Source organism: Hakea prostrata, unplaced genomic scaffold (assembly GCF_041222555.1).
Source record: "Hakea prostrata isolate BN-2017 unplaced genomic scaffold, UWA_Hpros_2 contig_61, whole genome shotgun sequence".
NCBI lineage: Eukaryota > Viridiplantae > Streptophyta > Magnoliopsida > Proteales > Proteaceae > Hakea > Hakea prostrata.
The window spans coordinates 244,393-266,853 of NW_028291180.1; the positions used below are offsets into that span (position 1 = coordinate 244,393).

The following is a 22,461-nucleotide window of genomic DNA, read 5'->3' on the forward strand; positions in this document are numbered from 1 at the left end:
GTGCTAATTACAGATTGTATAGAAGGGCCCTAACAGCTGTCTTCTATTCTTTTGGCATAAACGTCCATGAACAAGAGGGCCCCTCCTTGCCAGGGAAGCATTACGATTTACGAGAGTTGGTCTCCTCCCATGGTTAGGCTAAGTGGCTAACCCTAAACCTAACCCTAACCCTAACCCTAAAGAGCCTACATCCACACGTCTTACATGTGTGAGAAACAAGAATCGCCCTGGGTCAATAGACGAGCTAAATTACTTCTTTTTCCCCGGTGAAAGTTGTGAGGAGTAGAATAAACCTATATAAACAATTTATAAATTACTTACCAATAAAGGCCACCATTGATGATGAGTAAGTTTTAGCGCTTGAGTATTATGAATAGTTAGTAAAGAAAAAACAAAAATAATGGGAATGAGTTAAATGACTGAATGAAGGTTCTATATATATATATATATATATATATAGGGAATAATAACAGATTTTTATAATCCTTTTGAGTTTCTAGTTTATTATTTTTTTTCTTAAAAATGTAAAAACCAACTAATATGCAAATTAAAATTACAATTAATAAGAAAATCAATATGACCATGTTAAGAAGTCGGGTACGACACTAAGTGCATACTTAGTGTACGGAAAAATGCCATTTTTTCAATTATACGTACAATTATTGCATAAATACGACAATTCATATGCGTATTTACCAACAATGTTAGTGACTAGTTAATGTATGCAATACTAGTTCTTGTCTATAATTTATGATAAATAACTATATTTTAAAACAGCATACCTTGGATTTTGGGACTTCACTCCAATCACTAACCCTTCCTTCGGCATCCCCCTCCTTGCAGTTAAAGTAACGACTTCGAACATGACTAGCTCCTAAAGTGTGACTGGAAGTGTGTACAAGGCCTTCGGGAAGCATCACGGTTTTGATAAACTATATGGCAAACTAGCGATTACTAGCAATTCCCGCTTCATGTTGACAAATTGTAGAGTGCAATCCAAACCGAGGACAGTAGTAGTTAGAGGCCATTTTCTCAAATAACTAATTTGTTGCAACATGAGAACATCAGATCAATAATCCCTATCTATATGTTTATATTATTTCAATTTAGGGAAGGTGATTTTAGATGTTCTTATCGAATTTTCCTTATTAAATTGAAAAACGTAAGACTGGCTTTCCACGTTTTAAACTCAACGGGAAACTAAAATAAAATTGACTAAAATCAAAACCAACTATTACTCAAAAAGATTTTAAATACATGAATTTTTCTATATGATTCTTCTCAACAGCCAACACACTTAACCATACTTTATTTCTCATCATCCAATGGAATTTCTCTTCTTAAGTTTAAAACTCGGGAATCCACTATGCCATCGTATGAGAGAAGTAAATACATGATCAAAAACTCTACTATTTAATTTTTCCTAGTTTATAACCATTAAAAAACACAAGCATTACAAAACTTTTCAAAGTAGAATTTAATCAACAAATAGGTTAGAAAATATATATTTCTAAACATAGATTTCTGACCACTACCAAATATAATTCAAAAGCTAGTACGATGCACGAATAGTGCTTCCATTTATTCTAAAGAAAAAAGTTCAGCATCACTCCAGCCAAATCAGGTTAACCCTAGAACATGATTGAAGATGAAACACAAAACATAATTACATTTGCCCTTGATACAAAGCCTTTTTAGTATATGAATCTTAATATCCAACCAACCAAAATCTAATGTACAATATAACTAGCCTAAGATGATATTACACTGATTTTCCAGAGGAGATTCGATCCTCGTCAATTGTTCCGACTAAAATCAACTCCCCCCTCATCACCTGATTATTAAAAAAAAAAAAAAAACCCCCTCTAATAGCCGTTCTATAAGGAATAAGAAATTAAAAAAAAAATTAAAAAAAAAAACCCAGAAAATTGAAACAACTTAAAAAACAAAAACAAAAAAGAAAGAGTAAAGGAGGAAAATACACGAGGGCCGACCGCAAATATTGGAGCCCTTCCATAAGGAACTAAGAAGTAGAGACAAGCAAAGAAACAGCTGGGGAAAAGAAATATTAACGGCTGATGAATGTAATACAAAGAAACCAACATTTTTCCCAGCTTCCAGAGGCAAAGCAAGCAAGAGGAAGACCAGACCTCCTCACCAGAATTTAGGCTTCGCCGCTCTTACTGGTAGTACATTGTGTCTCTCTTCCTCTGCCAACGGTAAAGCCACTCCCTTTGGCAAAGCTCCCCTTCCAGAGTGTTTTGTTCATTGGAAGACATCGATCAACCCAACTGCCTGATTGCCATCTTTACTCCCTTTACTTGGAAAGAAAATAACATTACGAGTGGACTGTGCAAGTCATCGTACTGAGTATGGTTCTGAACCAGTCACGTTAGTTCCATTTACAGCCATTTCTGATGAATTGTTACCATTGGGTGCCATCAATGGGCAGTCATCTCCACTTGTTGACTGTCTAGCCCCTGAAGCATTGGGTACACAATTAGAACAGCTCCGAGGAGCTGTGGAGTCCTCACCATGGTTCTCATGATCTGAACTGCTTTTATCATCTGTGGTGTGAGTACTAATATGCATGGAGCTGGTCACTTTCTTGCTCGGTGATTCTGCATGGCTAAGTGCTGATGTCTTCACAGACACAGGACCATCCGTTGGGTTTTTATCAATCCTCCGCTTCTTTGTTATCTCAAGCTCCTCTTCTTTAGCAAGTGACTTGCACTTCTGCGCAAGTGGGTTTTCTTCTGTTGTCTCGTTCTCTCCAGCGGTCTCTGGTCTAGGTGGTGGGTTGTAGTCTTCATCATCATCATCATCTTCATAATCAACCAGCCCACCAGATCTACGTCTACAAAATTAAGACAAAAAGGCATTGTACAAATGTTATCAAGATGAATCCATGTAATCTGATCAAAAATGAAATATCACCTTAATGATGCGTTGCTGATGCTGGAACCATTTGCTAAGACAGTTTGAGCTTGTTGGTCACGGGCATGTGAAGTGCGTGCAGATGCAGTATCTTCTTCATCACTAAACATATAAAGTATGAAACTATTTAGGAATCATAAACGTAACATGAAGAATCATTTCATTCTTAGAAATCACACAACAAATTATAAACCTGTCTTCATTGAAGTACTCCTCCTCCTCTTTCTCCAGGGCCCGTTCATCAGTTCGCTTTCTTGGATCCCCATCATTAACAGAGCTTCTTGTTTCCAATGCTTCCAAGGACTAATGCAAGAAAAATCAGAAAAAAAATCTGTCAAATGGCAGTTTATCAAAACTTAAGAGAGGAAGAGACTGAGTGAATCACCTGCTCGTACTTAACTTTCAGCGCTTGAATAGATGCCAAGTGCTCAAATTTGACCAACTGATTCCAGAAACAATTTACTACATATGTAATTAAAGTTTTCAGGTTTTCCTGCAGAGAAGGAATAAAGCTGAGGATTGAAAGCTTGCAAATACACTAATAACTCAGCAGAATGGAGGTAAAACAGTGACCAGCACCTTCCGGATGTACTCAAACAATTCTAGAGTTGCAGAGTTAAGTAGATTATAACGATTGCCATTCGCAACAAATGCCTCAACAATTGGTTTTAAAAGGTTGTTCTTGACAATGTGACGCAGCAGATGATCATCCTGCAATTAATGAAGCTCATGATGGCATTGCATAACCTCAAAATACAAATTTCATTACAAATGCTGACTGAAAAAAACAAAATGGTACATGGAGAGATACACAGGCATTCAGCCATCATATTAAAAAATATACACAGATTCATTTGTGAAGAAATAAATATACGTAAGTTAACTAGAATCTAGAATCAATTTTAAAGGAAGAACCACTCTGGACCAGAACCAATGCTTATTGGATTCTCCAGATCATTAACACAATAGATTATACAGTACCCATCCTACATATTGCCGCATCAACTGAAAATAGAGTTATAGAATCAACCCCTCACTGAGGGAAGAGCAGGGAAGAGAAAAAACCAAAATATTCCAGTCCAAAGCACAAAGCCAGAGAAAAATATCTCCCGTGGGTCTGGTAATGGTACTAGTTGTTGTAGGGGTACATGGGGGTCTGGTTATGGTAAAGCTCCTATTTTAGGTACTTGAACTGTTTCAGGTAAGTTCAATAAAGAGTCACCACCACTGTGATCAATCAGAACATACCCAACAATTTTGTTGGAAACTTCCATGGCAAACCAGTTTGTCACTCCCATAGTTATCTTCACAATCAGAGGGTAAGACGGTGAGGATGTCTAATAAAGAAAATAGTTTTAACAATTTAAGATTTATTAGGCGTCCCACTAGTGTAAGACTGTAAACCCAAGGGAGCAGTCCAAAGTATGATGTCAAACTCCAAGTAACTCCAGCATAAAAACCCAGGTTCAAGTCCATGCAGCCAAATTTTGAGAATAGAAAATGCAGCTTGAGTTGGCCTGGTCCAGTGCTTCTCCATTTGACCTTGATTCCTTGTTCTTCGTTTGTCCAGACTTTATTCTACATCACCCATCCTCCAATTGCTACATTTGCCAAGATAGATAATGTCTGTCAACTAATTCCCACCCCTAAATCTAGTGTCAAGTACACCCCCTCCCCCCAGTCCGCAGAAATCATAACCTAGTGTTTACTTCAATTGATGATTCCTTAACTAAAGCCACTAGTATAGGTACTTGCTACATCTTTGTCCTTGACTTCCCGTTAAATTTTTTGTCTATTTATAAACTAACCAAAAACAATAATTGTTTTTAACCTTCTCTTCAACTTTTGTGTATTTCAGTATCTTACAGTAAGAAGAATAATTGGTAGAGGGCGTGAATAATAAAAGGAGGCCGAGAAGAACAACAGCAACAGCACAAGCCGGGGGGGGGGGGGAAGATATGTGTAACCGATGCAGATCCAGCACCATGTTAGGCTTTTCCCTAGGAATATGCCTGGGGGCCATAATGGCATCAGCGAACCTCATGATCCTATGTTCAGTTTTTCTAATTCCTCTTTTTTCTTCTTCTTTTTTTTTGATGTTCTTACCTTGGGGATAAAATCACATAGGGTCCCTTAATAGCTTAAATCACGCTTGGGTCTAGAGCCAATAGACACCATTTTGAAGGCGTTAAGTTTATTTGTGAAATGACCAAATTACCCTTAGTATTAAATTAATGGAAATATAATTATTAATATACCGCCATGCCCGATTCTTAAAAACCATATAGGTGGGTAAAAGGATTCCCGTTTTACTCATCTTTTTCCATCACCCTAGAGGAAATTATCCACCACCTGCCACCAACGACTCACTACCCCCCCCCAACCCAAAAATAATAAATAAATAAATATTGTACCCTACCGGAAATCACCCACCAACGTCAAAGATCCCACACACGTTTTTTCCATCCTTACGTGCATGCAAATCGAACCCTTAGCATGTAAACATGTATTTGTTATACCGACAACAAGAAGTTGATGGCAATCCTAGTCATGGGACAGTGCTCCTTCTAATGATAAAAAGGCAGCCTACAACGTCTCTCAACTTCTATTTTCTTCCATGAGGAAATAAATTCTTTCCCTTAGCTTTACGTTTCCTGATTCTTCCCCTTGTTGAGTGTATATTGTATACATGACTATGGGTTTGAGTCTACCCGAGCTCCAAGTTTATTTGAAAACCCTAGGATCTCTTACTTGATATCCATCCTATTCTTAACTTATTGTGAATCATTCAAACTGATTGAACTTCTCAGCCATTGCAGATCTCAAATGCTTTTGGGTCCACCAGGTCAGTTTCTTCAATCTTGTGGCGGCTTTTGCAAACTATTGCGGTAAGTTTTGAATTCATTTAATTAGTGTGCCTTTGTCTCCTATTCTAAGTTGCTTGACAGTTGAGGAGTTTTGGAAGGAAACCTTATTATTTATGTTTTTAATTATTATTATTATTTTATCCTTTTTAGAATCTAATTAGCATTTATATCAATGGTTTTGGTCGCAGAGCTGCTTATACACAAGCGGATCCTTGGTAGTTTTCGTTAATTCACTGGACTCCAGAGGAGCTACTTCATTTGGGTTGGAGAATTCACCTCTCTTGGGAGGAATAAGGGTCAATCCAAAGTTTTTTTTTTATGGGAAGGCTTTTGAACAAAAGGGAAATTTTAGAGTTTTGTCAAAACCCAAGATGGGATCACTTACTAGGTAGTAGGATATCCAAAATAATATTAGGGAAGATGGGACGGGTAAAGGAAACCTGTGGCTGAGGTTTGGAAGGGTTTTTCTTCTTTTGCTCATCTTTCTTCTTTCTTTCATTCTTTCTTTCTTTCTTTTTTCCCTCCCCCCCCCCCTTTTTTTTCTTCCCATTCTGTCACAAGGAGAGACAAAGGAAGAGGGGGCCAGAAGGAGAAAGGGAAGGGGGACGGGTGCTGCCTAGAGGTATCACGTGGGGGGAGGGGATCTAGGGTGGTCGTAGGGGCTGGGAATGGCTGCTGCCAAGCTGCAACAGCAAGGGGGAGGGTTCTAGGGTCTTGCACAGGGGAGAGAGAGAAGGGGGAGGGTACTTGGATCACATCGTAGGGGAGGGTTGTACTTACTAGTTGAAGGCTGTAGAACTACTGTGGATGCTGGATTGCTTGCAAGGCTTGAAGAAGGTGCTTAACTTGTTGAAGAAGAACACTAGACAAGATTGCTGATCATTGAAGAAAAATGCTTTTCTCTAAATCCTCCGTGGCCCCCTCAAATAGGAACCACAGACCTCCAAACTTAATTTTCTTATTCCCATAATCAGACTTACGATTACAAAGAAACAATAGGCTTATTTATAGCCTACTAAAAGACTCTAATACTAAGTGGATTCCTTAATAGACAAAGATCCCACCACACAATCTGGAGACTTGAATTGGATTCTACAAAAAAAGGCATATGCTAAAAATAAAACTCTTTAAGTTATCTCAAACTCTAATAAGCACATACCGGGATTCTCTTATAATTAAATCTCTAATGGCACATATGATAAAGTTTAAGATAACCAAGATCTCAATAACTAACTCAAAACCAACTCTAATCAGAAAAGGAAAAAAAAAAAAAAAAAAAGCTCCTCAAAAGATAAGAACCCTTCTCGTACAAGAGTCTTATCTTATCCGCAACCTTATTCACAACTTAACCAACTCAAACACAACTTGGAATAAGAAGTAAAACCCAAACATAATTCTAGGAACCATGGAGAGAATGTGGCTGAAACATCGCCGAAACTTAGCAATATTTCGGTGTTTTGGCGAGCAGCAACAGGGAACCCTTTGGCGAAAACGAAATTACAAAATATCGGTGATATATCGCCGAAACAAGAGGATCTTTCGCCCAACGATCAATATATTGCCGAAACAAGGCAGTATTTCATTGAAAGAGGAACAATACTTGGTATTGAGATGAGAGATCACTATTTACATGCCTACACTTGTATACTTGTATTGTTGACTGTTGTACATGATATATTATATGTACTTGACTACTAATATGGCATTGAGATGATGGGATCACTTGTCCCTTTTTCTTGCAATTTAATGAAGAACTCTGAGTTTTCTTGCATCATTTGCATATTTACATTTGTTTAAATTAATGACCCATAGTTCTAGTTTTACCTACATACAAGCGGGCATGTGCCGACAAGAACACCCCTTTACACTAGGTTTTAGGCAAATATAAAATTCTCAGTGTAGGCCCCAAATTAGGCTAGCCACTAAAACCCAGCTCAAATTGACCCCGAGTACCCCCCCCCCGGGAAACTTGGGGGCGAAATTTCACTGAAACATTGCGAAATCGCGACATGGAGTGAAATTTCACACCTTGCTAGGAACAATTCTGGAATTAATTCCAAAAATAAAAGAGGGCAGAAAATGCCCTAAAAACCCTTACTAGGGGATACGGCCCGCTCAATGGGGCTTCTTGGAGCCATCTAGTGGGGCCCACTTAGGATTTTGGTCAAGAGGGGTCACCATGGTCACATCAATGGGTGACCAATATGGTTTAATAGGTATGGGGCTATATTAGTAATTCTAGTTCCAATGATTTAATACAAGGGTGATTTAGTCATTTAACGAATGAACTTAACACCTCTAAAAAGGTGGTAGTTGGACTTGGACCTAGACATAATTTCAGCCACCAAAGGGACCCAACCCATTTTAACCTTCACTAAAGAAGAAATCTAGGGGGGGTCATCTCGTTCATGGTAGAGTTGATACATATAATTTAATAAGTCCTTAAAGAGCTGATGCAAGTTATTTAATTAGTCCTTAAGATTTCATAGTGTCCTATGTATAATGGGCTTTTACATTCTATTACTTTCAAAAGTTGGTTTCTTATTTCCATTATCGACTTTAAAGTTGCTTAGCCCCATTTATATCCCCTAGAGAGAATAATAAAGAACACCCTGAATATTATACGAAATTTCTAGGCTTTGCTGTCCAGTTCTATGGTCTCTTTACTGTTCTCAGGTAGAATAGTGTTCTAGGCTGCTGGTCAGGTATCTCCAAGGTGTTTGATAAAAGATTCCTTGTGAAGTCAAGTAAGGCTCTCTTTTTGCTTAAATTCTTGAATTTTCTTGAATATTTGGACTTCCTAAAACCGTAAAAACAAGAACCTAGATCTAGCCCAGTTTTTCCATTTGAACATCACCAAACTTGGAGGTAGATCATTCCCATACATCAATGTCAACCTTCCTTCCAAGTTCCACCCCATTCTAAAGAGTATGTCTCATTTCCCTTCATTGAATTTATCATGCAACAAGGTATAATTCAAATAATCTTTCTGAACGTACACATTGTAACAGAATGGTGTGGTCAACCAAAAGAACAGATATTTAATGGAGGTCACCCAGTTTCTTCTGTTTGAAATGAAGGTGACAATCATTTTGGGCAGCTGTTATTTTAACTGCACATTAACCGATCAACCCATACTTAATTTTTGTGTGGTGGCATTCCTTATTATTGTTTCCTTCTAAACCTTTCTTTGTTTTACTGCCATGCATCATTGTTAGTGTAAAATTTTATTTGTAATCATCGTCCTGGCATTTTGAAGGTCAATCCTCAAGTTCCTAATTCTTTAAGTCCATCCCTTATGATGAATCTTACTTTGTTGTTTATGAGTCGTATGATGATATTGCACTCGTTCAGTCTTTCGTTCATATAGTTCCAAAAGTTTCTTCACCACTGCCTGTACTACTGCTATCGTCATCTTTGGAAAGCTAGGGTTCCACCCAGTTTGTCACCTCTGCTCCATCTTCTTTGCCTACTGAAACTGCAATAAGTACTTCATTGGATACTACTTCTATTTTGATGTTCCCATAGGTCCCGATAAAGGTATCCAAGTCCAGCACAAATTCTGACAGTGTCCTATTCCCGTTTGTCCTCTTTACCTTCTAATTGTGTTTGACTTGCTGAAAATCATCCTATTCCTAGTTCTGTTCCATAGGCATAATCTGTCCTGGTTGTAGGATGCTATACATGGGGAACTAGTCATAAGACCTTGTCTCCTTAAAGTCAGGTTAATCAGCTTTGGCTGTCTTCAGGTTTTATAAGGAAAAGGTTAACCCTGATTGTTCCTTAGCAGGTTTAAAGGCCCAGCTGATGACAAATGGCTACGGCCAAGAATATGCTGTGGATTATTTGGATACTTTTCTACTATGGCTAAGCCTACTCGTGTTCATACCTTGGTTTGACTAGCTGCTACTCATCATTGGCCTTTATCATCAATTAGATGTTAACAATCCCTTTCTGCATAGAGATCTTCACAGGGAAGTTTATAAGGAGCAACCTCCCAGGTTTATTATTCAGGAAAATCTGGTATAGTGTATAAGCTTAAGAAATTTCTGAATTGGCTGGGACACTCCCCTGAGGAGTAGTTTGATCAGTTCTTTAAGACTGTAAAAAGAAATTGAGCTGACATGGTGTGATAGTGATCAATTCAATAATTTTCTGACATTCTAGAATAGGGAGAATACTTCCCATTGTTTGTGTAGATGACATTGTTGTCACAGTAAATGATGCTTCAGGTATTGAGATTTTGAAGAAGCATTTGCAGCAGAAACTCAGACCGAGGTTAGGTAAACCAAGGTAATTTTTGGGTGTCGAAGTGGCTCAATCAAGAAAAAGGGATCCTTTTTCCCACCACGAATTATGCAATTGATCTTTACTCAGAAAAGGTTACTGGATTCCAAACCTCTAGATATTCCCATAGATCTCAATTTTCAAGTAAACTGTTGGTGACATTCTAGGTGATCGTGTGTCTCCTGAATGAAGTGGTGAGTTGGGCCCCCCTTGCTGAACAAGCTATCGACTCTCCTGCCCCCCCCCCCCTTTTCTTCTATTATTTATCACCAAATCAATCATTCCAGTTAAATGCAGTAATATGATTAAATTTAACTACTAAGAAATCCCTTGAAAGGAATAAAACAAAATCACTCACATGTCGAGAAATAATAGTCCGCAGAAATCGAACAGCAGCAACTACCAAGTATTTTTCTCTTCTACGAGTTAGAAACAAGACCTTTTCTATTACATTATTGGCAAGAAAATTGCACCTACACACAAAAAGTGAGCAGAGATGAGAGGAGACTGCAAAAGGTTACATGATGAAATGAGAAAAACCAAACTTAGCATGAGAAATATGATTACTTTATCCTGTAAGGATGGTGAAGCACACAAAAACAGAGGAGATCACAAATGTTTAGCAAAATTTCAGGCTTTGTCACAGCTTGACTTCCAGTCCTCCCAACAGAGCCAGCCAATTTGACAACTGAACATGTACTACCTTTCAGGCGGGCACGATGATGTTATAACATCGACTAACTGATCCAAGTGCTTATCATAAAAAATCTCTATGATAGTGTCTCTCTGTGCAAAAGAGAAAAATAACGATAAAGCCATTCACACACTGCAAATATAGAGAACAAAGTTCCAAAAGCTGAACTAACAGGAATTATGAAGATGGAAGCATTCTTATACGTCAATTTCACCAAGAAGTTTTTCCAAAAACTCAAGACTAGAAAACATAATGAAATACAAGTGAAAGTTCAATTACCTTTCTTCACAAATAAACTTAATAGACGGATGCCATACATGAGATACCAAATAGATAATTACTGCCACCCTTCTATACTATAGCTTTATTACTACCTTAGCCCTTGTACTTCTTACTAGTCCAACCTTCGACTTTGCATGAACCGTTGACATGGCATCTTTGTATTTTTCAAACCCCCCCCCCCCCAAAAAAAAAAAATAACCCTGACGTTTGTTATTACTTAGGGATAATTACTGATGTCCCCTTGTACTATAGTTTAATTATTGAAAACATAGGTACATGATGAACATTGCTTGTTTAAAAAAAATGCTTAATTTATCAGTAGAATTAATGCATGACTTTTCCCTTCACCATACTTCTTGACAGTCCCCAAGCATTTGACCAAAGCACGAAAAGCTATTAAAGATAAATAGAAGATGGAACAAAATCTTAGAAACAGAATTATGCTAGAGAGATTCTAAATCCGACAATTCAGAAATTAGCTACCAAATATGAACTTAATAATCCCAAGGCCCATCTACAAGGATTCTCTGAGAACACCTTTCCCCCTTTTTGATTCTCAATCAATTTCTTTTTTAGTAATTTGCTAGTGATATAAAACATCTTAAGAGGACAACATATCCCAACTTCTGAAGCTGAAATGGGGCAAACAGTCACGAGCATGCATATTCATAGATCATTTATTTTTCTATCAATACCTGTTTTGCACGCTAGAATAGTGTACATCTAGTCCACTTGTTATTTCCACAGTCCTGGATTCAATAGATACTCCCTAGATTATCACCCAGGAAACAGAAGCTGAACTCAACAAACATAAGATTCGGAACTCTATGCAGCATCTGTAAGAAGGCGCTAGCAAGAGAGGAAGTTACCAAATGTCCAATTCCTCAATGGAGATAACATTCAAGAATAAAGAAGCCTAAGGAAGACCTAAGTGGCCACATCTCAAAATTTTGCTTACCATTGATGTCAAGTCATTCATAATCCATCATGTCATTGCTGCAACCAACCAAACTACACAAGATGCAAGGGACTTTTGCCTTTTTGTTTTAAGGAGTGAATGCCATTGATTATTGGTACAAGAGTCAAAATCTGAGAAGCCAGAACTTCCTAATAACCTTGCACTGTGGCAAATTCAAGATCGGCAGCAATTTTTAGCAGGTATTCTAGCAAGGGGTAGCATCCCAGAAACCAATCCACTGACCAGTTACAGGAGCATCTGCAGTCATGTGAATTCAAACGTGAAAAAACAACATGAAACAAGTCCCGAAAATGTCAAAACCTCCATTTGAGCCTCTTTCCTATCACCTATCCTAGTCGATCCATTTTTGCTTCTATTTTTACTAAAGCCACACCTATAGATTCCATATACCTAATTTTTAATATGGTAAAAAGCCCACTACATAGTCAGTGATCGGTATATACAAGCCTGTTTTTAGAGTTGGCCTCCGTCCTGTGACATGGCAAGATGATTAAAAAGCCCCCAGCTTGGCTACTTAACAAGCTGCCATTCAAAGAACTTCAAATTGTGAATAATTGATTGATCACTTGCACCAAACAATATAAAACATAGTATCTTATGTTTACCATCTATAAACTGCATTTCCTCCTAACCGTTTAATATCAAGTAAGCAATCTTAAGTTTTCTCAGCCTGCACAGGAAACCACCACGCTTTAGCATTACTTTCTGTTTCCATACATGAATCATGACCACTAGGTCACAATGGAGCAGTGTCACAATTGCATCAAGGCCTGGCCTCTAATCACAGATCAAGATCCCAATCTTCAGGGCAATCTCACCTCCTCAAAATAGTGACATGGGCCAAGATATCGTAAGATATTGTGTATTTTCTTTTTGTGAACTTGATGGTCCATCTCGAGAAGTATATAGTGTCATTTGGGGCTAAAATTGTTGTCTAACCTATTTTGGGCACTCTGTTGGGCGCTAAACAATATACAAGTCTAAATCAAAGCAACAAAATCACCAATAGATCAAACAATCACCAATGAAACCACACTAGTAAACACAAGAAATTTTTTAACGTGGAAAAACCTGCAAGGGAATAAACCACGGGACTTTTATCAGAGTCCACCCAAAATCCACTATCACCAAATAGTAAAAATAATGGGTACACAATCAATATCTCATCTCTAGATTACACTAGAGGAATACAACATCATCATCATCAAAACGGAAATCAAAGAGAAAATGGAAAAAAAAACACTAAATCTTCCTGTGAATTGTGGTAGAATGAAATTCTGACCAATGAATGTGAAGTAATCGGTGTCACAAACATTTCTTTCAAATTTTCACCTCATTCCGGCGAAATCTCGCCGTTGGATTCGCCATAGAAATCAAGAACAAAACCCTTGTTCTTCTTCTTCACCTTCTCTCACCTCATCTCTCTCTTCTACAATTCTCTCTCTCTCTTTCCCCTTGCTTATGGCTGAAGCTAAAATAGCAATGAATTGAGTTTTTAAAATCTCAATTCCATTTTTGCTTCCTCCTTTTTTGACTTTCTAAAAGAGATTTCAAAAGCCAATTTAATTTCCATTTTGATGATGGTGTTTTTATTCCTCTAGTGTAATCTACAGATGACATATTGATTGTGTACCCATTATTGTTACTATTTGGCGATAGTGGAAGTTTGGGTGAACTCCAATAATAGTCCCATGGTTTTTTCCCTTGCAGATTTTTTTCACACTAAAAAAAATTCTTGTGTATTTGCTTTTGTGACTTCATTAATGATTGTTTGATCTATTGATAACTTTGTTGCTTTGATTAACACCTAAGGCTGAATACATCGTCGTTGTAGAAGCTAGTAAATAAATGTTATGGTTAAAAAGATTTCTTCAAGAATTGGGTTTGAAACAGGACAAGTATGTAGTCTACTGTGACATCAGAGTACTATAGACTTGAGCAAGAACCCTACATATCACTCTCACACAAAGCACATTGATATCACATATCATTGATTGCATGATGTCGTGGAAGGTGAGTTGTTAAAGATTGTGAAGATTCACAAAGAAAAGAATGCCTCTAATATGTTAACAAATACTCTTACTAGAGAGAAGTTTTTTAGTGTGGAAGGAGCTTGAACATATGAATTCCAAATAAGGAGTCCAGTTGTAGTTTCCTCCCTCATGGTCACAAAGGGGGAGATTTGTTGCTTTCTGTGGTTCATATGTTGTGGGACCCATCAGCATTAAAAAGAAGAAAAAAATCAAAAGAACTAAGAAAAACAAATTTGGCATTTGAAACCTCTTTTAGAAAGTCAAAAAAGGAAGAAGCAAAAATGGAATTGAGTTTTGAAAAACTCAATTCATTAATGTTTTAGCTTCAGTTGTAAGCAAGGGGGAAAAGAGAAAGAAAGAGAGAAACGGTGAAGAAGAAGAATAAGGGGTTTTGTTCTTGATTTTTACGGCAAGATTTCGCTAGAATGAGGTGATATTTAAAGGAATGTTTGTGACACCAAGTACTTCACATCCAAAGGTCAAAATTTCATTCTACCACAGTTCACAGGAAGATCTGGCGATTTTTCTCCATTTCCTATTAGATTTCATTTTGATGATGGTGTTTGTATTCCTCTAGTGTAATCTAGAGATGAGACACTGATTGTGTATCCATTACTATTACTATTTGGTGATAATGGAAGTTTAGGTGGACTCCAATAATAGTCTTGTGGCTTTTTTCTTGCTTTTAATGTTGTTGGGCCCCACAACATACAAGCAACGGAACCCAACAAATCTCCCCCTCTGTGCCCACGAGGAAGGAAACCACAATTGAACTCCTTATTTGGAATCCATATGTGCAAGCTCCTTCCACACTTCAAACTTCTCTCTAGTAACAATCTTTGTTAACATATCAGAGGCAATCGTACATGTGTGAATCTTCACAATCTTAACAACTCACCTTCCATGACATCAGACAACCAATGATATCTGACATCAATGTGCTTGGTACAAGAGATATTTGTAGAGTTTTTGCTCAAGTCTATAGCACTCGACTATCACCAAGAGACTACATATTTGTCCTGCTTGGCTGCTTCAAACCCAATTCTTGAAGAAATCTTTTCAACCATAACATTTCTTTCCCAGCTTCTGCAGCAGCGATGTATTCAACTAAGCAACAATTTTTTGTAGTTTGGACTGCCATCAAACAGCCCCCTGCAAAAGTAAAACAAATACCCTAAAGTTGACTTTCTACAATCAAGGTCACCCGCCATGTCAAACTGAGTATACCCTTCCAAGACTGCATCTAGACCTCCAAAACACAAAGAGAGTTTGGAACTTCCTCCCAAATATCGAGTGCAAACCATATACATAAGACTACCAACTGCAGATGAGTAGGGAATATTTGACATTGCTTCTCTTTGTTGATTGGTAAATAGACATGTCTACTTACTCAGTTTAAAGTGGTTGGCAAGAGGTGTGCTTACAAGCTTAGCACCCTGCATGTTGAACCTTTCAAGTACCCGTTCAACATATTTTTCTTGTGACAACCATAGCTTCCTAGCCTTCCTATAATGAACAATCTGCATTCCCAATATTTGTCTGCCTAGCCCTAAGTCCATCATATCAAAGGACTTGAACAACTGTTCTTTCAACTTCGTAATCATATCTACATCCTACCCAATGATCAACATATCATCAACATAAAGGAGAAGAACAATGAATTTACCATTAGGAAATTTCTTAAAGTATACACAATGATCTGCTTGAGTTTTCTTATACCCAATAGCCACCATAAGTGAGTCAAACTTCTTATACTAGTGCCTTAGTGTTTGCTTTAGTCCATATTCCATAAAGACTCTTCTTTAACTTGCATACCAATTGTTCACTCCCTTTGACTTCAAACCCTTCTAGTTGCATCATATAAATTTCTTCATTTAAGTCACCACGAAGAAATGCAATTTTCACATCTAACTGCTCAAGCTCAAGATCCATGCTAGCTGCCAAATTTAGAATCACTAGAATGGATGTCAGTTTTACAACTAGAGAGAAGATCTCATCAAAGTCAATGCCCTTCTTCTGTTTGAACCCTTTCACCACCAAACGAACTTTGTGTTTCACTAGCTCTCCAGATACATCTCTCTTTATCTTGTATTGTTGAGTATGGCTCATCCTTCACATTGTGTTGCCGATGGGCACGGGGGTGGGGGCGCACAGCCTCAGAGCCTATAGAAGACCCACGTCCCTTTGGGCCTTGAAGTTTTTTTACAGTTTGGGCTTGGGCCCATGAATAGCTGTGGCTTAGGGTTTCAAAGTAACACAACATTTGTAATAGTTGTTTGAGAAGAATATAGTCAAAAACCTAATGTTTGACGCAGACTCACATTGAGGTGAACCAAGGTAAAATTCGTGTCTCTCTTTCTTGTTTTTTGTTTGATTGCGTGATTGTCGCTCTAATCCTAACATGTATACCCATTTGTTCTTCAATGTTTTTCTATCCTTAGGAAGTTTTACCAACTCATAAGTATGGTTCTTATGCAAGGAATTCATCTCCTCCTGCATAGCTTTCACCCAACTGCTTCTATCACGGGGATCACCGCTTCCTAAAAACTTTTGGGCTCCCCCTTATCAGGAAGAAGAATATACTCAAAAATGGGATACCTTTGTGTTGATCTATGCTCTCTTGTGGACCGTCTCCCGAGGTTCTGCAACCTCTTCTCGTGGGGGCCGCTCCCCCTACTCCATGTTCTCATGCTCTAAGAATCATATGACACCATCTCTAGTCTGGTGTACACCTGACATTGAATTCTAAATATATTGGGGGAATGGAGGGGGAATCTGAAAGCTCAAGAAAATTCAAGCAAAATATAGGTGTAACAAAAGGGGAATGGATAGGCTGCAAGACACCTGAATGGGGAGCCTTGCAAAGCTATCAAGTGAATCAAATATGGCTTCTTGAAGGCTGTCTATTCAGCCATAGCAAGGACCTAGCTTGACTTCACCAACAACCCGAATGAAATACTCAACCCTTGGACCTTCTTTGACAACAGTGACATAAACCAATAGCTACTGCAGGCAAGCAGCAACACACACATAAAAGCACCTAAAGCTTGAAGGGAAAATAACCTAGCAATCAATTGTAGTTGATTTCAATCTATTTGGGATTATTTATAGCCAAGAAGTCCTATGGAGATTAAGACTTGGAAATTGACTTAAGTTAGAACAGCATCTAACCCACTCCTAATTGACCAAGCAAGTCTGATACCAGGCTGCGTTACTGAATTAAGAGCTGGAAAGTAAAACTGACTTTAAATAAAAGATAGCAACCTAAATGAACTTACTGTCCCTAACCAAAAGTTAGGCAGGATTACTTTTACTGCCACTGAAGTTACTAACACTGAATTGGAAAGGAAAAGGGCAAATTGGAACTGAAAGCAAGAATCCAGGCAAAACTGTTAAAACTCAAGCACGATTGTCAAGTCATCTTGATTCAAGCAAAACTGCCCCTTTTATACACTGGTTTGATCAGGATCTAAGCCAAACCAAAATCTCCGTTTGAGATCTTGACTAAGTCATAGTTCTCAATTTTGACCTTGGTTTTGTCTCATTATCTCAAAAAAAGTCAGATACCATTCTGTGCCTCTGATGATTAAGATATTAACATTTTCTAAATTTTTCAAAGAAAATAGTTGTTCTTCCCCTAACATGTAAACACACAACAAATGACTGTCTACAGATTTCAAAGAAACATGCTTGTTTTTATCCTTATGCCCAAACAAGTAAGAAAACATCCAAAAAGATGCACACAACATTGAGCAAACTCTTTGGGAAGAGAGATTTAAGTAAAAGTTGGAGCATCAAGCATAATCTTTTCACCTGGGATCCACAGAGAGTATACGAGTCCAATAAACTGCGTAGGATTTCAAGAAACTGACAATGCATGTCCTCCCCAAAGTCTGTTAGCATACCTTTAACCTGTAGAAAAACCCAAACAATTTAGCTCTCAAGGGAGAAATATGCAAATAACAGTGCTGATGCATCATCTAACACAAAGCTCTTCAAGCACATAAATTACAATTAAACAGAAAGTAAACACCAATAAAGAAATAACACCCAGCAGAACAGCACAGTAATTCATTGGATAAAATGAAGTATGTACCAAGTAGAATAAACTTTGATATACTAGATCTCTAAAAGTAAAAATATTGTATACCCCAACCATATTCTTTTGTAATATTCCTTGTATTAAAATATTGTATACCCCAACCATATTGTTTTGTAATATTCCTGTTATTCCCATTTTTATACGCTTCATGACGGTAGTAGAAAGCTTTTTCAGTGGACTAATTTTTGCCAAGAGCAAGGTTGTCAAGGTAGCAAGGTGACCAAAGCGAGTGGGGCTTGGCCTAGGCGGTTAGGCGAAAAAGCAGCGCCTAGGCGGCACTAAGGCAACCAAAGCGGTTGGGTCAAAAATTTTCAATACAACTACTTTTAAACTACTTTTTAATACAACTACTTCCTACAATAAACTAAACAAACATTCAATAGTCACATTCATCCAAAAAAGAAAGCATTCAAGAATCATAATTATGAGAAATAATCCAAAAAAAGAACACAAGCACAAGTTCATCTCATCAAGCATCATAACAATGACGATGTACTAACAAGGCCCAACACGATAAACTAATAGATCTCATTATTCTGATTTCCAAGTCATTGTCCATTTAATGATTCATTGATTCTCGATGTTGAGTATGGCTCATGCTTCACATTATATTGCCAACGGGCACGGAGGTCCTGTGTCACTTTGGGCCTCGGAGTTCCTTTCCAATGGGGTCTCGATTCCGAAATGACTAAGCTTTAAATTTATTTACGGCTTTGTAGAATAAATTTTGATTTTAAAAATTTTAAAAATAAATAAATAAACCAATATTATGTACAAAATGTCAAAAAAAAAAAGTTGTTTTAGTGTCTGGGCAGCAATAAGGCGCACAAGGCAACAAAGTAGTAGTGCTTAGGCGAAAAGGCGGCAAAAAAACAACGCGTCAATTCAGCGGTTCAACGCGGTTGAAAAACCGCTTTGCCTCCTGGGCAAACGCTTTGACAATACTAGCCAAGAAGTGACGCAAAAACAATTGGGAAGGAAGGGCACAGTCTAATCAAACAGTGGATAAGTTTCAGATACAAAATCATTGATGCTTCCTTGTATCTGGCTTTTTCTTTTGAATGAATAATTTTCATTACCAACAACCCTAAAGGAAAGAAGAGAAAAATATACACCACGGACCACGCGGGGGTGGGGAGGCCAGCCAGCCATTAGGTAGGAGGTTGAACATAGAACCCTAAACCCCAGATAACAGCAATGAGCCTGTTCCTTGGGATGTCTAAAAGGGGGTTAGAGATACAACTGGAGAGTACAAGAGACATCGAAGTGAAAGACTTTACAAATGGAGTATAAAGATCTAGAGTCGGGGGGTACATCTCCTAAGGTTTCTTTCTCGCCATAAGTGATAGATGGCAGCTCCCAGTATCAATTACCAACAAAGTCACAATTAGAATAGCCAGCAAAGAACCTCAAAATTCACAAACAATCCTAGGCAAACTCATGTAAGCATCTAGCGTAGGGCCAGATGGAGAAAATGGCTTTTACCTATAGGGATTGGGCAAACCCACGCATCTATGTTTTCTGATTACCAGATGTTGATTCGAGCGTTTGAATTGTCAAATTGAGGGAGATATTTTATGAGTTTCTAAGCAAAGGGCCACCAAAGGTTGTGTGATGTAAGACTCTGTCTTATGTCTTTTACTTCAGCTTTTTTTAATGTACACAGATAATGGTGGGCCTGTTGGGGGGGGGGGGGGGAAGACCTGAAGAAAATTTAGAGTCGCTAGGAGGGAAAACAGAAGAGTGCAGAACTTGATTCACTCAATCCAATCTATTATTTAACTATGGGGGGATTGCATCATAATGGAAACATTAGAAACCCCTAAAATAAGACCCTTTTTTTTTTTTTTTTTTTTTTTGGGGGGGGGGGGGGGGGACAAAGGGGCTTTATTAAGCCGGGGGATGGGGATATTATATGCCTTAGCAAGGGTCGAACCCACGACCTCTTCACTAAGAGGTGTTGGTTTCACCACTAGAACAACTCTGTGTTGGCCCTAAAATAAGACTCTACCAAGAACATAAATCCAAGTACAGAAAATAAGGAATCAGAAACCAAATATAATGTTTCTCTAATTTCTAAAATAAATAAAACAAAAAACTTAAAAGATGTAATTTCCCCCAAATAAATAAATTTATAAAATCCAACTATACCGAGAATCATATTAGAACAGGTAGGTTCATCACCATCTAGAGGCCCAGTTGGGTTTGGTTGACCAAGACAGAGTATATACCCCAATGGACTTAGCGCCAGTAGAAATCTGTTTACGGTGGTATCATTATACTAGGTTGAATTATAAAGCCCTTATATAAGGTCCCAATGGGTTGCACAGATTTATCAAGCAGTAAAGTGTGAATATTAGACCTCAATAGATTACATTGCTGGACAAAAAACAGAAGCCCAATCCAACAACACAGTGTCCTAATTCTATAACACACCCAAGGATGGCTGATCTGAAGTTGCATTGCAAAGAGTGTTTTTGGCTCTCTGCAATTAAGATTTTCAGTAAAGGTCCATAAACAGTCACACTGAATATTAGACCCCAATAGATTATATTGCTGTACAAAAAACAGAAGTCCATTCCAACAATATTGTGTCCCAATTTTATAACACATCCAAGAATGGCTGATCTAAAGTTGCAGAGTGCTTTTGGCTCTCAGTAATTGCAATTATGATTTTCAGTAAGGTCCATATGCATAGAGTCACTATGCAAATGATGCCAAATAATTTAAGCTCTGAATTGCTTCATGGCCATAATAGTGGTCATTAACATCTCTTTTTTTCCTCCTAATGTTAGCTATTAAGCATTGGCATTGTTTGACCTCACTTACTGACATACACACTGAAGCATCCAGCCCATCCGTACACCTTCAACAAGATTACAAAATCACCCACATGGCTCGGATTTTTGCTTTGAAAAAGTACAGCAGTGGGGAGAAGAAGAGACTATTTGCATACCAGGAGCCCAAGAAGAGGAATGCCCTCCTGTCGAAACACATATGACCTAAGAAGGTTGGGATCCTGGTTCAGGAAAAGAATAAGGATATCTGTCCTGCACTCCACATAGAATGGATAATTATTGTCATAACTGTCAATTTTCAATAATAACTTTAAAATAAACATGAAGACCAGAGATATGAAAGAAGTATTTAGAATAATTAAAAAGATAAAAAAAAAAAAATTGCAAATATAGCTATTACCCAGTTAATACAAGCCTTTTATCTGGACTCTGCAATGTATCAGTTATGATGTCAAAGATGCCTTCGTTCATGAGATCCCTGAAGAAAATATGAAACTATCAGAAGTTCCCAATACAAAAAGAATATCATCACAATGCCAAACTGGACAAACTAAATTTCAGCATAGCAACTTGGTCCCTAGATCAAAGCAATATAATACAACAGGCTACCTAAATAATCGCAATTGATGGACCAGCTGCAAGCTTTTACTCAAGCTACAAAACTCGTGCAAAAAGAAAACCTGTTTCAGAATAATGACAAGAAAGTCAGTCATCTAATATGCCTTGACACCAAAAAATGCATCCAAGGTTCCACTACAGTGCATTAGACACAATTCTACTGCTATAACTTCAGTCATTCTCTGTATGTTGGCTCTCCACATAACTTTAGTTAATTATTTCGGTATTTGTGAACAATTGCAGAAACCACCACTAAGCAAACAGTAAACATAAATGAGAAAAATTATTATTGAAGGGAAAACCTACTTACACTTTGAAAATTGTATAGGATAACAATTGTGGTAACAGCTATCAGATAATTACACAACGTCAGGTAATATTCTTGCTGACAGTCATTCTTTGAAACAGAAACTGACAGAGATTCACCCCCTAATTTGGAATTTCAGATTTAATGCTCAGCAGTTAGAAACACAAGTGAAGCCCCTAGGCTTTCTTCCCAGCAGCACATCGATAGTTCAAATATAACTTTATAGTTAATTTTCGAGTCCAAAAAATTCTGGTTGGGAACAGCATTGTTCTAATTCTACTCAATTTAAAGTCAGGGACAGCTAAGTGCCTTCATGATTTCTTTATTTAAGTCAGTATTTTTTGTGCGAGTCAAGTAGCAAGCAGCCCACAATTGGGTTCCTTTAATGGTGAACTGTAAGATTAAGATAAGTACAAGTTTCCTAATTCCAGTCAAAGCTCCTTCCCCCACCCCCACCCCCCAAAAAATGAAAAAAGGAAAAGAAAGAAGAAGAAGAAAAATCAATGGATCAAGTAATCGATTAGTTAATGAGATTCTTCAGCTTGGTTGCCATCATA

General features: G+C 37.8%; 1 pseudogene across 1 annotated transcript; it reads right to left on the reverse strand.

Moving 5' to 3' along the window:
• Nucleotides 1-1,691: 1,691 nt before the first annotated feature.
• On the reverse strand, nt 1,692-22,203 carry LOC148999044 (uncharacterized; annotated as a pseudogene). The gene is made up of 11 exons (XR_016171048.1): nt 21,589-22,203; nt 21,380-21,457; nt 21,138-21,231; nt 17,893-17,991; nt 10,659-10,877; nt 10,450-10,564; nt 3,517-3,648; nt 3,323-3,430; nt 3,131-3,240; nt 2,938-3,039; nt 1,692-2,857 (listed from the first exon to the last, which is right to left on the reverse strand). The product of XR_016171048.1 is annotated as an uncharacterized LOC148999044 (transcript).
• Nucleotides 22,204-22,461: the final 258 nt, after the last annotated feature.